The sequence below is a fragment of the Oryctolagus cuniculus genome, chromosome 5 (genome assembly GCF_964237555.1).
Source record: "Oryctolagus cuniculus chromosome 5, mOryCun1.1, whole genome shotgun sequence".
NCBI classification, from domain to species: Eukaryota; Metazoa; Chordata; class Mammalia; order Lagomorpha; family Leporidae; genus Oryctolagus; species Oryctolagus cuniculus.
This window is the reverse complement of record NC_091436.1, coordinates 108610073-108623439: the sequence shown is the minus strand read 5'-3', so window position 1 is coordinate 108623439 and position 13367 is coordinate 108610073. Positions and strand designations below refer to the sequence as shown.

General features: G+C 37.4%; 1 protein-coding gene across 1 annotated transcript in view; it reads right to left on the bottom strand.

Annotated features, from left to right (window-relative positions):
• Positions 1–13367, bottom strand: part of EYS (eyes shut homolog) — a 1404981-nt gene that overhangs the window by 388990 nt on the left and 1002624 nt on the right. The window lies entirely within an intron of this gene.

Genomic DNA, 13367 nt, shown 5'->3' with positions numbered 1-13367 from the left:
TATTGCTTCAGACATATGACTTTCCCTACTTCCTTCTACTATCCAAGGTGGCCAAAAGCAAGATGGTGTGGAAAGGAGAGAGAGACGTACAACAAGAGAAGTTTAGAACTGGCAATTGATACAGGCTTATGTGCAGGCTTCTTGCTCTATGGGATTGGTAGATGTTTAAAACTGATTATTTCTCTCACAGTAGGGATGCCAGATAAAATACAGGATGTTTAGTTGGGTTTTAATTTCAGAGAAACAGCATATACATTTTTATTGTAGGTATAATGCAAACATCATACAGTATATATTTATATTAGAACATATTTGAGAAAAAAATGTTATTTGAAATTTAAATTTAAATAAATGTTCTACGTTTTTAATTGCTAAATCTGGCAACCCTATGTCTCATGGGTATTCGTATAATCTTGAAATTTTGAAACTGCAACTCTAGGACTTGAAGCTATTGTTTTCCTGGGCTTGGTTACTGCTATCTTGGTCCTGTTCTGAATATTCATATTAAAATCATACTGTTGCTACTGACAACAACTTGCCTGTGTCAGTGCAAAAGTTTCAGAGACTTAACAGAAAAAGAAGACTGTTTCTAAGATTAATGCAAAAGGGAGAAAAGTCCAGAACTCAAGTCTGAGTTTGAAAAAAGGGTGGGGAATTTTTTAAGAGCTAGAGTGAGAAGAACACAGGCCATCTGTATTTGCTAATTGGGTTTACCCAAAGGATAAGTAAATTTTCTCCTATTCCTATAACAAGAGGCAGTTTTACAACTTGAAGCAAGGTACCCATTGAAGTTAGGCTCCTCCTATAGAATTGAGGGATGGGAACACTAACTCCCTGGACTCCATTTCAAAGGGACGCCTTCCAGGTCCTTGAGAAATATATTCCAGTGTTGTAAAACCCACAAGAAGCTTTTAAAAAGATTTACATTTCAAAAGAGGCAGAGAGAATTTACCACTGAACTTTTTTTTTTTTTTTTTAAAGTAAATGCTTAACAAAAGAAAGGTTAGGAACCTAGAGTTAGGAAGAAGCCTGAATAAGGTTAGTCAAGCAGAAGGGAATGTCAAGGTCATCTTGGTCATCTGCATAGAAGAACCCCTTGGGTAGGACATAAAACAACTCTAGGCCAACTCTCTTTTCTGAGCGGTCTATATCAACCCCAAGAAAAAGACTCCTACTTTCCCTGTCCTACCACTATTGGAGTGTAGTTAATATCCAAATATTCCCCAACACAGTCCCTCCCTTCTCTCATTTCTTGACTTGCACATCCACATGCATGCATGCATGCACGCACGCACACACAGATATGCACACACATGTTTGATGGTCTTAAATTTTCTCAGGTTTGAATGTATGGATCTACCAGTCGATGGTATTAATTTTCAAGGCATCTAGTTGAAGCTACCCCCAAACACATTGTCAGATGTGTAGGAGAGGATGGAAAGGGCAATTCACAGTATAGTTTCCTACAAAACTATAGTACTCAAAATCATAACTCCAATATCATCCCTCCTCTCCAAACACTGATGTTTTTAATATCAAGAACATATCACAAGGGCTGGCATCACATATGGCTTCCCATGCGTGTGCCATAAGTACAAGCTGCTCCACTTCTGATACAGCTCCCTACTAATACATCTGAGAAAGCAGCAGAGGATGGCCCAAGAACTTGGGTGTCTGTATCACGTGGGAGACCAGGATGAAACACCTGGCTTCGGCCAGTCCAGCCTTAGCCACTGAGGCCATTTGAGGAGTGAACCGACAGATGGAAGATGTCTCTGTCTGTCTCTTCCTCTTTCTCTGTAACTCTGTCTTTCAAATAAATAAATCTTATTTTTTAAAGAGTATATCCTAATTAAATCATACTTTTGGGTACCTTACCCCATCTTCTTTATAGTGTTGTATCCTAGGGCATGAAATAAAGCATATTTTTAAATCTGTGCAATGACTATAACTTGTGAGAATTAATTTCAGGAGTTAGAAATAACATAATGTATCTAATGACAAACTTCTTGATTTATAGTATCACATCTTTTATCATTTTTGATCTTTTCCACACAATCTGTAGTAGCTTGAAATTTACCTATCTTCTGCATTTTAGCAAGTCTGGTTTTGTCAAAGGTTATTAAGGTCTTGTTGGAAAATTCTTGTTAGAAAATTCATTGGTGCTCAGTTAAATTGGCAATCTCTCTAACACTAAAATGTTGTCTTTCCTTGTCGTCCATGACACTATTTGGTAGATGTCTGTTAACGTGCCTGATAGCAGCCCTTCTGCCGGCTGCACTTTTCAGTCGTTCTATAATACACATCATTCCCTTGGCTTTGTCTTGGGTATCTACTTTATGTCTCTGCCAAATCTGTTCCTTTTCCAGTTTCCTGCTTATAACACTTCCAATCTTGGAAACTCAGTATCATTTGCCATTCATCTCTTCTTAAACTGGTTGCTAGTTTCTGATATCTCTTCCTTTAAAGAAAACTTGCAGTTTTCCATTCACTTCCACTAGCATGATTCATGTTCTCACTACATTTAAGGTTGATGGTTGCTACTTCTTTCTAACTGGTTTTCCTTCCTATAGTGTATGTTGGCTGTCAGTGCAATTGTATCAGTATTATCTAATTGTTATCATCTAAGATCTTTGGAGAAAAACTCTCAATGACCACACAATCATTACCAAGTCAGCTAGGCCCTCCATGGTCTTATTTGTCAATTCTTACACACACACACACACACACTTGCCTGTAAGGTTGAACCATGCTTTCTTCTGTTGCTCTATTTGTGTTCAAATGCTTCTATTTATCTAGATTGTTCTTCCTCAAAACTTGTAGGTATAAGAAATATTTTTAAAATTAATTCAAGGTCCACTTGAATTTGAACTCCTCATAGCATTGGTCTCACAATTCGTATAGTCTACATATTGTTTTCTATTTTATGTTACAATTGTTGGTATAAATGCTGAGCAGAATTGATAATATAGTAAACCTTCCACTTTGGATGAGGGAGGCAAATTGAATTTAGTTACTAGACATAGAATGTTCTAAGCAAATGAATTCTAAGAAGACATGATTTAAAGAGGTATATTTTCTTTTTTCAGATGGTTTAACACCCTCTACTTTTTTTTTTTTGTTTTTATTAAAGATTTGTCTATTTGAAAGTCAGAGTTACACACCCACAACCCCCCCCCCCCCACACACACACACTGCCTGAGTGCAGCCAGGCCCTGTCACCACCGAATGCTCGCAGGAGGAGGGGGTCTGGGCCCCCGAGGCGACCCGGTTCGTGACACAGCTTGCTCCATCTGCCAGTTCACTCTAATCTGTCAGTTGACTCTCCAAATGGTTGCAATGCCTAAGGCTGTGCTAGGTTAAAGCCAGGAGCCTAGAAAAGCATCTGGGTCTCTCATGTGTATGGCAGGGGAACAAGCATTTGGGCCATCCCCCACTGCATCTCTGGAGTATTAACAGGGAGCTGGATCAGAAGTGGTACAGCTAGAACTCAAATTGGTGCTTATATGGGATACTGGCATCACATGTGGTGTCTCAATCTGCTATGTCACAATGCCAGCCCTATATTTTCTTTCATGTGATCAGAGAAGTTTGAATTTCACCAGCTAGAGAGGAAGTTTGGCAGATGCTGAACTATACATACACCACTTTTTAATAACAGTATAAGAAGGGAAAAAATATGCCTATCAAGATAAAAGAGGACGTTTTGGGCTGGCATTGTAGCATAATGAGTAAATCTGGTGACTGTGTTGCCGACATCCCATACAGGTGCTGGTATGTGTCCTGGCTCCTCCAACTCCTACCCTGCTTCCTGGGAAAAGCAGCAGAAGATGGTCCATGTACTTGGGTACTTGCCACACATATGGGTGACCAAGATGAAGCTACTGGCTCCTGGCTTTGGCCTGGCTCAGCCCTGTTCATTGCAGCCATCTGGGGAGTGAACCCATGGATGGAAAATGTTTCTCCTTTCTCTAACTAACTTTCAAAATAAATAAATAAATTTTTAAAAGGATGTTTCAATGCAGAATTCATATGTAATTATGGCAGAGCGAGTAAGTGAATAAGATTACAAAAAGATGGATTTCAGTTGTAAATAAATAGAGATTTCAAGTATATAATTTAGCAAATATTTAAAAGTTATATATCAATTTATTTTCTTTCTACTGGGATCTCACTCGCAGAGATCTTTAATTTAGGGTTTTTTTTTTTTTTTTTTTTTTTTTTTTTTTTTTTTTGCCAGAGTGTCTTGGCTTTCCATGCCTCTCATGGGCTCTTCAGCCAGATCTGAATGCCTTAAGGGCTGATTCTGAGGCCAGAGTGCTGTTTAGGACATCTGCCATTCTGTGAATCTGCTGTGTATTCTGCTTCCCGTGTTGGATCATTGTCTCCCTTTTTTATTCTATCAGTTAGTATTGGCAGACACTAGTCTTGTTTGTGTGATCCCTTTGGCTCTTAGACCTATCAGTATGATCAATTGTGAACTGAAATTGATCATTTGGACTAGTGAGATGGCATTGGTACATGCAATTTTCTCCTAGACAAAGTTTAGGAACTGTTTCTTCTTCTTCTTCTTCTTCTTCTTCTTTTTTTTTTTTTTTTTTGCTTGTTCCTTTGGGAGTCACAAACTTATTCATTCATTCAACAAATATTTACTTTATGCTACGTAGTAGACAAGGGATACAGTAATGAGATATAAATTAAAGACTTCACCCTCATGGAGCTTAGATTCTAGGTTCATGGAAGGAAAACTCATATCAGGAGTTGTTAGAGTTTTTTCTTTTGGTATAGTGGGTTGTTTTCCTGCACACTGAGCAAATGTGTCAAGCTGCTTCCTTGTCCATTTTTCCCGACATTTGTTAATATTTCCTGACATTTGTTAACAAGAGCATTGAACCTAATGTGAGGCATAAGCATATGTAGACAGGAGACCCCACATACCTATCCCCTCCACCTTTCTGGATTGTATATTCTCTAACGGATACATTTGTGCTTGATTCACCTTTGCATTGCATTCCTCAAGGCATAGTATATATATATATATATGTATATATATATATATATATATATGATAGAGTTTGCTTTTAGGCACATGTATTCTTAGAAAAGTATGGAGCTAAAATTATAAATTGTATTATTTTTTCTAATATATTTATTTTATAATAATAATTATACATATTTATGGGATAAAGTATGATAGTATTATATACACACACATGTATAAAATTTATAATGATCAAATTGAGGTAACTGGCATACATGTGACCTCATTTATGATTTCATGGAGTGGGGACCAATCAAAATCCTTTCCTGGAGTTATTTTAATCTGTACAATACATTATTGTTAACTATAGTCACCTTACTATGCTACAGGACACTGCAATGCATTTCTCCTATCTATATTTTTATACCCCAAAACTAATCTCTCTATCCTCCCTGTTCCCTACCTTTCCCAACCTCTGGTAACCCGTTTGCGGTAGTTTTTAAAGGAAGAAAGGGCCAGAGAAATATTATAACCAAAATTTAATGCAAAAAGACCATAGAAATGAGGTTCTAGCATTAATCTTGTTATTAAGTTTCTTCTCATTATTAATAAATCCACAAGAAAAATTGTTGGAAAGGATCATTTTACAAGTGCATTCTTATGTGGATTGAACTGTTTGGATCCATAAGCAGGCTTTACTTATTATGAGAAATAGTGAATTCACCAGGTGCAATAGAAATATAATTCAATTTGTTAAGAAATGTGTTTCATGTTGCTTTGCAGGAGCATATCTATCATATAATTCAGGTGCACCTGTCTACTTTTTTGCTCACACTCCTTGAACTTCTTTTTCAGAGCTGACAAATTTTATGAAAATTATAACAGGAAATAACAAATTATGAACAATAAACATTTGCTATTGAATTGCTTTCTAACCATATTAATTTTCATTATCACCATGTTTAGTGGATATGTTGAAAAACAGAACTGCCCTGAATATGGAAAACAAGACTAATTGGGGTTATGCAAAGTGTTTTCCCACTGCTTCCAAAAGCCTCTTCAGGCAATGCTATTTGAACACGCTCCAAATTTATTTCTCTTCCAATTATAAATGGAAAAAAACCCAACAGGGTATTTATACAGAAACATGTATAAAATGTCTTATAACATATGTTATGTGGTATTTAACTAGTGGTTTCTGATTATAAATAAACATCTCGAATATGCTCTGCAATGTTGAATTGCCTTAAAAGAACATACAGGCTAATCAAACTAATTCTATTAGCTTTTATGTGGTTAGCAAAATAGGATCAATTATGAGTCACAGGATGTCTAATAAATAAACTAAGAAGAAAAATCTTTTGAATTTCCATACTGTGTGAAGAAACAAAACTTTCAAATGTCAAAGGCAACTATAAATCCATAGTAGTGAGTTTGAAGTATCTTATATGAAAAATATGGGTGAGTTTAATTGTTTTCACAAATAAACTTCCATAGTATGAATCAGTTCTTGTTCTATTTATAACTTACTGAAACTTTAACCAGAACACCACAGAGTATTTTATGATAAAACACAAAAGATTAATATTTTTACCCTGAACATAATGCAATTGAGCAGCACAAATGTTATTCATGCTGAATAGAAATGGAGCGCCTTTGTCTACAGCATGAATGATGAGCCCCTCAGCCATGTAGGAAGGCCTTCTGTGACCTACCCTCAGAAACTGACATATTAACACACAAATAAAACTACAAATGTAATGGGGCACAAATTATCCCTATACAGATATATTCCAATTCTTGGTACTAGAAGAAAAGACATTGTTTGATTTCTTCTTTTAAAATGGAAGATCTGTTTTGCTCAAAAGAAATTAAAAATTAGACTACTGAAATGTTTTTGATGAGTTTCTTCTTACTTTCCCAGAAAGATCATATAAATTCTGTGATTATGCTCATAAAAGGACATGCTTTATACAATGTAATAATTTGAAATATTTTGCTTTAGCTTAAGAATATTACATTGCTCTATTTATGAATATAATTTTCTCTTTAAATACAGGGTTTCACCTTGTGCTACTTTCCCAGGTGCATTAATAGGGGGCTGGATTGGAAGTGGAGCACATGAGACCTGAATCTGTGCTTAAGTGGGATGCTGGCATCATGCATGGCAACTTAGCCCACAAAACTGGCCCTGGGGTATAAATGTCTCCATTCTGAAACTAAAATGAATGTCACTAGTTTATAAATATGTACATCTATTTCTTTTCTGAGGAGTTATTACTATTAAAATTAGTGATTCTAACTCATAAAACTTAAGGATACAAAAATAATCATCTACATTGTTCCAGTATTGCAAAATTAAGTCTCATAACCTATGAAATTTACTTCAATGTTAAACCTTGTTTAGGTTAGACATTTTCTCACAATTATATCATCTGTTTCACTTAGAAATGTTCAGATCAATCTCCTAGGGGCTGAATATACTGAAAGATGGTGGTCATTGTAGCAAAGTTTTTCCTACCCTATGGAAAAATTATAAGGCAGATGAGAAAGTTATCAGTAAAGGAAAACAAAAGGCTGTGCAACAAGCAGATGTAATTGCTAGAAAGCAGGAAACTCAAACACTCATTCATTTAAAAATGTTTTTAATTTGACTGCACACAAATTACCGGGAGGATCTAAGATGTGTCAATTAATTCAATGAATCTGCACTCTTACTAGGAAAAGTAGTCAATTAATTAACAGATTATTTATGTTAGAGAAAAAATTAGGCCTGTTAATAATGATTGGAAAAAGAGGCAACAGCATGAGCAGAGGGAGCAATAGCACAGCGTTGGAGGTACACTTAGAAAAGTCTGAAGTCCATTTGGCCAGGCGCACAGACTGTGAAGGAGAATAATAGGAAATAGTGAGGAAGGAGGAGGACCATAGATGGCAGGGATACCAGAAAAAAGAAACTTAAGATTTCTGCAGCCAAGGATATTAAACATTTATGAGTAGAGAAGGAACAAAATTAGAATTTTCCTTCAGGAAGACTCAGCTGTCAGTATTGTATAGAATTAGAATAAAAAGGTATTTTTTTTTAAAATGTATGTTTGGCCTGGTTGTTTGGCTTTTCAGATTATCTGGGTTTGATTCCTAGCTCCATTTCCTAACTACGGCTTTCTGCTAATTCACTCTCTAGGAAGTAGCACACGATGGCTCAAGTAATTGGGTCACTGTCACCCACATCAGAGATCAGGATTGGGTTTCCAGCTCCCAGTATCGGCCCCTTGGCCACTGTTGTTTCTTGGGGGAAGTGAACCAGTAGATGAAATTTCAGATCTTTTCCTCTCTTTCAAATATTTTTTAAAATATTCATTTATTTGAGAGTGAGCGAGAGAGTGATAGAGAAATCTTCCATTTGCTGGTTCATTCATCAGTTGGCCAGAATAGCCAGGGCTGGACCAGGCTGAAGCCAGGAGCTCCTTCTGGGTTCTCAGGTGGGCAGCAGAGGCCCAACTACCTGGGCCATACTCCACTGTCCTCCTAGGCTCCAGCAGGGAATGGGATCAGAAGTGGAGCAGCCAGGACATGAACCAGTGCTCACATGGGATGCTGGTGTCTCAGGTGAAGGGTTTAACCCAATAACCCACGATGCCAGCTCTTATCAATTTTCTCTTTGAAAACTACAACAATATAGTCCAGGTGAGCAGAAATACATCAGAAACAATTTCTGAGCTAGGAAGGACAGGAATTAGCAACAAATTTGTTGTGGGTCAAGGTGAAGTGAGATCTCAAGGGGGAAGCAATCATATTTCCAAGTCTGAATGACCTGAGTAAAAGAATAAACAGAAACTAAAACAGGAAGCCCAGGAGGAAGAGAAAGCTAGCAGAGGGAGGTGATGAAAGAGTACGTACATTTTGATTGTGTGTTGCAATTGAATATTTGTGCAGAAATAATCAGCAGATGGCTACAAATATGGAAGAAATAGGAGCTGGAGATAAATTTGTAGAATTAATCACAAGGAGATAATGATAACCTATCTGAACTGATATTAGAGGCAATAAAAGAGGAGACAGAATGAGAGATGAGAAAGACAGTAAATGAAAGGCCTAGTTAGTGGAGTCTGAGAGAGGAAGAATTATCAGGCAGGGAAATTATTTTGCTGGTAGAAAGGGAAGTGTATGTGCATGCACACATATGCAATCACTAGCAAGTGTAAAACTATTAAGTGAGGATTGATGTAAATAAAGAAAAAAAGACAAGAGATACTTCTTCTCTTTTTTTTGCTTTCCTGCTATAGTCACTACCTAAAGCCTTTCCTTGAGTTGTAGGTATTTGCATATGGGGATGGCTTCAGTTTAATGATACCCATTGACTTTGTTAGACATCTTTGGGGCCTCTTACTATGGTAGACATTTCTTTTTTTTTTAACTTTTATTTAATGAATATAAATTTCCAAAGTACAGCTTATGGGTTACAATGGATTCCCCCCCCATAATGTCCCTCCCACTCGCAACCCTCCCCTTTCCCACTCCCTCTCCCCTTCCATTCACATCAAGATTCATTTTTGATTCTCTTTATATACAGAAGATCAGTTTAGCATACATTAAGTAAAGATTTCAACAGTTTGCTCCCACACAGAAACATAAAGTGAAAAATACTGTTTGAGTACTCGTTATAGCATTAAATCTCAATGTACAGCACACTAAGGACAAAGATCCTACATGAGGAGTAAGTGCACAGTGACTCCTGTTGTTGACTTAACAAATTGACACTCTTGTTTATGGCCTCATTAATCACCCTAGGCTCTTGTCATGAGCTGCCAAGGCTATGGAAGCCCCCTGAGTACACCGACTCTGATCATATTTAGACAAGGCCATGGTCAAAGTGGAAGTTCTCTCCTCCCTTCAGAGAAAGGTACCTCCTTCTTTGATGACCCGTTCTTTCCACTGGGATCTCACTCGTGGAGATCTTTCATTTAGGTTTTTTTTTCCCCATAGTGTCTTGGCTTTCCATGCCTGAAATACTCTCATGGGCATTTCAGCCAGATCCGCATGCCTTAAGGGCTGATTCTGAGGCCAGAGTGCTGTTTAGGACATCTGCCATTCTATGGGTCTGCTGTGTATCTCGCTTCCCATGTTGGATCATTCTCTCTCTTTTTGATTCTATCAGCTAGTATTTGCAGACACTATTCTTGTTTATGTGATCCCTTTGGTTCTTAGTCCTATCATTATGATCAATTGTGAACAGAAATTGATCACTGGGACTAGTGAGATGGCATTGGTACATGCCACCTTGATGGGATTGAATTGGAATCTTCTGGTATGTTTCTAAGTCTACCATTTGAGGTAAGTCAGCTTGAGCATGTCCCGAATTGCACATCTCTTCCCTCTCTTATTTCCACTCTTATATTTAACAGAGATCACTTTTCAGTTAAGTTTCAGCACTTAAGAAGAATTGTGTATTGATTACAGTATTCAACCAAAAGTATTAAGTAGAACAAACAAAAAAAAATACTAAGAGGGATAACATATTAAGCTGCTCATCAACAGTCAGGGTGAGGGCTGATCAAGTCACCGTTTCTCATAATGTTCATTTCACTTTAACAGGTTTCCTTTTTGGTGCTCAGTTAATTGTCACCTATCAGGGAGAACAAGTGGTATTTGTCCCTTTGGGATTGGCTTATTTCACTCAGCATGTTTTCCACATTCCTAACAGGGAGCACTTTTCAGTTAAAATTTAAACACCTAAGAATAATTGTGTGTTAATTACAGAGTTCAACCAATGATATTAGAACAAAAAAAATACTAAAATGGATAAAGTATTACATTGTACATCAACCGTCAGGACAAGAGCTGATCAAGTCACTGTTTCTCATAGTGTCCATTTCACTTCAACAGGTTTCCACTTTGGTGCTCAGTTAGTTGTCGCCGATCAGGGAGAACATATGATATTTGTCCTTTTGGGACTGGCTTAATTCACTCAGCATGATGTTTTCCAAATTCCTCCATCTTGTTGCAAATGACCTGGTTTTGTTGTTATTGACTGCTATATAGTATTCGATAGAGTACATGTCCCATAATTTCTTTATCCAGTCTACTGTTGATGGGCATTTGGGTTGGTTCCAGGTTTTAGCTATTGTGAATTGAGCTGCAATAAACATTAAGGTGCAGACAGCTTGTTTGTTTGCCAATTTAATTTCCTTTGGGTAAATTCCAAGGAGTGGGATGGCTGGGTTGAATGGTAGGGTTATATTCAGGTTTCTGAGGAATCTCCAGACTGACTTCCATAGTGGCTTAACCAATTTGCATTCCCACCAACATTGCTTTAGTGTCCCTTTTTCCCCACATCCTCTCCAGCATCTATTGTTGGTAGATTTCTGAATGTGAGCCATTCTAACTGGGGTGAGGTGAAACCTCATTGTGCTTTTGATTTGCATTTCCCTGATGGCTAGTGACTTTGAACATTTTTTCATGTGTCTGTTGGCCATTTGGCTTTCCTCTTTCGAAAAATGTCTATTGAGGTCCTTGGCCCATCTCTTAAGTGGGTTGTTTGTTTTGATGTTGTGGAGTTTCTTGATTTCTTTGTAGATTCTGTTTATCAACCCTTTATCAGTTGCATAGTTTGCAAATATATTTTCCAATTCTGTCAGTTGTCTCTTCACTTTCCTGACTGTTTCTTTTGCAGTACAGAAACTTCTCAATTTGATGCAATCCCAAATGTTAATTTTGGCTTTGACTGCCTGTGCTTCTGGGGTGTTTTCCAAGAAGTCATTGCCGGTACCTATATCTTGCAGGGTTTTTCCAATGCTCTCTAATAATTTGATGGTGTCAGGTCATAGACTTAAGTACTTAATCCATGTTGAATGCATTTTTGTGTAAGGTGAAAGGTAGGGGTCTAGCTGCACGTGGAAATCCAGTTTTCCCAGCATCATTTATTGAATAGACTGTCCTTACTCCAGGGATTGGTTTTGGATCCTTGATCAAATATGAGTTGGCTGTAGATGTTTGGATTGATTCCTGGTGTTTCAGTTCTGTTCCATTGGTCTATCCATCTGTTTCTGTACCAGTACCATGCTGTTTTGATTACAACTGCCCTGTAGTATGCCCTGAAAACTGGTATTGTGATGCCTCCAGCTTTGTTTTTGTTGTACAAGATTGTTTTAGCTATTCGAGATCTCCTTTCTCTCCATATGAATTTCAGCATCATTTTTTCCAGATCTGAGAAGTAGATCTTCGGTATCTTGATTGGTATTGCATTGAATCTATAAACTGCTTTTTGGAGAATGGACATTTTGATGATATTGATTCTTCCAATTCATGAGCACGGAAGGTTTTTCCATTTTTTGGTATCCTCTTCTATTTCTTTCTTTAAGGTTTTGTAATTTTCATCATAGAGATCTTAACGTCCTTGGTTAAGTTTATTCCAAGGTATTTGATTGTTTTTGTAGCTATTGTGAATGGGATTCATCTTAGCAATTCTTCCTCAGCCGTGGCTTTGCCTGTGTATACAAAGGCTGTTGTTTTTTGTGCATTGATTTTATACCCTGCTACTTTGCCAAAATCTTCTATGAGTTCCCATAATCTCTTAGTAGAGTTCTTTGGGTCCCCTAAATAAAGAATCATATCATCTACAAGAGGGATAGTTTGAGTTCTTCCTTCCCAATTTGTATCCCTTTAATTTCTTTTTCTTGCCTAATAGCTCTGGCTAGAACTTCCAGAACTATATTGAATAGCAGTGGTGAGAGTGGGCATCCCTGTCTGGTACCAGATCTCAGTGGAAATGCTTCCAACTTTTCCCCATTCAATAGGATGTTGGCCTGTTGGCCGTGGATTTTTCATAGATTGCTTTGATTGTATTGAGGAATGTTCCTTCCATACCCAGTTTGCTTAGAGTTTTCATCATGAAAGGGTGTTGTATTTTATCAAATGCTTTCTCGGCATCTATTGAGATAATCATATGGTTTTTCTTCTGCAGTCTGTTAATGTGGTGTATCACATTGATTGTTTTGCGCACATTAAACCATCCCTGCATACCAGGGATAAATCCCACTTGGTCTGGGTGGATGATCTTTCTGATGTGTTGTTGCATTCTATTGGCGAGAATTTTATTGAGGATTTTTGCATCTATGTTCATCAGGGAGATTGGTCTGTAATTCTCTTTCAGCGCTGCATCTTTCTCTGGCTTAGGAATTAAGGTGATGCTGGCTTCATAGAAAGAGTTTGGGAGGACTCCCTCTTTTTCAGTTGTTCTGAATAGTTTGAGAAGGATTGGAGTTAGTTCTTCTTTAAATGTCTGGTAGAATTTAGCAGTGAATCCATCTGGTCCTGGGCTTTTCTTTGTTGGGAGGGCCTTTATTACTGTTTCAATTTCTGTCTCAGTTATGGGTCTATTTAGGTT